The following is a 2,415-nucleotide window of genomic DNA, read 5'->3' as shown; positions in this document are numbered from 1 at the left end:
TCAATTAAACTATCAATCATCAATCTAAACAAATAAACATGCTTGACTCATACAATTCATATATCAATCAACTCAATCAACCAAGTCAAGTAATTCATAGAATCGTATAATATTAAATAAAACATCTAATCATGCATGTATGTGATTTAATAAACTCAAAAACCATCACGTTCTCGAGTTATTCTACCTGTCGAATTAATGTCGAATCATACCTTTAATCTGAACTCAAACCTCTGAAACTCTTGCACTACTTGATCAAACATAAGCTATCCAGAATTCTGCTCAATCTTTTCAACATCTGCTCACTCAACCATTGCTAGTCCAAGGTGTTAGTTGATCCAACTTTGAATGAACTTCAATCAATTCGGACTCGTCGACTCGACTTCGATGTCCTTCAAGCTTATTCTGAAATGTCATAGAACATAGCTCAATATTAATTCCTCAAATTCCTTTCTACTCATCAAAGTTCATCAACTTCAAATCTTGTTCCAATAACCGAAAATCCCTTCGACGGTATATCAATTCGAAACCAACTATACTAACAATTTAAACATCATTCAAACAACATTCTAAATCACATATCATCATCAAATTAACAACTAAATCTCGAAAATGGCAGCCCCTTATTTTCAGAATTTCATATCAATTCACAATCTTCAATTCGGCGGCGTAACGGATCGAAACTGATATTTCCAAATACAATAATATCATCATATCAATCATCTAAGTCCAACATCATACTTAAAATCATCCTTAAATTTTGAAATACGCAGCTCCTAAAAATCAGAATTATCAAAAATATTCAAAAATTGATAAACATGCCCAAACGACGATCTTTTCGCGATTCAACTTAAATATACTATCGTCGCATATACTAGAACACATTTATATAATCAAATCTTAATTTTAACAATATCACAAAATTGAAACACGGTAGAATTTAGCCAAACTTACGTCAAAGTGTAGCACTCGAAGCCGTGATCGCAAATATACGATCAATTTGAAATTCTACCGACCGGATTAAATTCTACATATTTTGGAAATGGAAGAATCGACTTCTCTTCTTCTTCCTTGGCTGAATCTCGACTTCCTTTTCTGAAATCTGATGGAGTTACACATTTATATTCATTTAGCTTACATGTGTCATCCACTTGCAATAGGGAAATTGCACTTTGGTCCCTGAGAGCTTGGCTATTTGCAAATTGTCCTTAGAACCTTCATTCATCTCTCTCTCGGTCTTGCTACTGCTGAAGGAAAGATATACACGTGCAAAGTGTAAAATAAATCTCTTGTTGACAAGTCAAATCCCATTTTTGCAGTTTAGTCCCTGAAACTTCGATATTTGCAGTTCAGTCCCTGCTCGAGTTTCTTATTCCAATTAAATCCTTTAATTCTCGGAACATGGAATTTAAATCTTAAATCCCATAAATATTTAATTAGAATATTTATTCTTTTAATTTAAGAATCCTGAAATTTAATTCTCAAAACCCATAAATTCTCAAATTAAATATTTTCGGCTCAAAAATTGAATCTCTAATTTCCATAAATTCCAAATTGAATATTTTCCAAATACGAAATTTAAATCTCTAATTCCGTAATTAATATTCATATTTTCAGGGCCTTACAATTCCTCCCCTCTAAGGAATGATTTCGTCCTCGAAATCTCATTCAATCTTACCACAGAATCTCATAAACTGCAAGGCTTCCTGAAGTAATTCTTACTTCTATTCTGTGAATTTCGGATATCTGTTCTGATATCTCTTCTCGTCTTTTCCTTTCTGATCATTTATTCAATCATATTAATTTCATTCTTCAGTAGTCACTGAGTAATTAACTCACTTCTAAGCTGCTCTTACTCCTGATCAAAATCTGTATTGATCATTCCAATTATTTCACAACCTTATCAGGTTCTGTTTCATCTAATTGGAATTCATAGACAAGAGTTTAACTGATGTTCTTCAGCGTATACACCAGAAACAAGTCTTATTTATTCACAAACATCTAGATCGTTTCTGAACTCTCTCTTTCTGAATCAAATGGTGCTTCAAACAGAACAGTTCTCGCTGATCATTCCGTTCAAGCTTCAAAATTTATATCTGTTATTCAATTTCCAACTCTATCCAGTCTGCACTGTTTTTATTCTGTTCGGATCAATCTTTACATTTTCTTTATTTTCACAAACCATATCCGGTCTAATCGCCGATCTTTCAGAAATACTCTCTCAAAATAAAGAAATTCCTGATTCTTTTATCATCTAATAATCAAAACTCTATCTCTATATCCATTAGTTAGCTGTTACAAGAATCATAATCATCAAGTGGCAAAAATAAATCAGATAATACCGAATCAGATACTATAATTTTGAGCATTTCAAAAACAAAATCTGGATAGTCGCCTCAGACAATCCATCGATCA

The sequence above is a fragment of the Henckelia pumila genome, chromosome 1 (genome assembly GCF_033568475.1).
Source record: "Henckelia pumila isolate YLH828 chromosome 1, ASM3356847v2, whole genome shotgun sequence".
NCBI lineage: Eukaryota > Viridiplantae > Streptophyta > Magnoliopsida > Lamiales > Gesneriaceae > Henckelia > Henckelia pumila.
Note: the sequence above shows the minus strand (reverse complement) of the source record.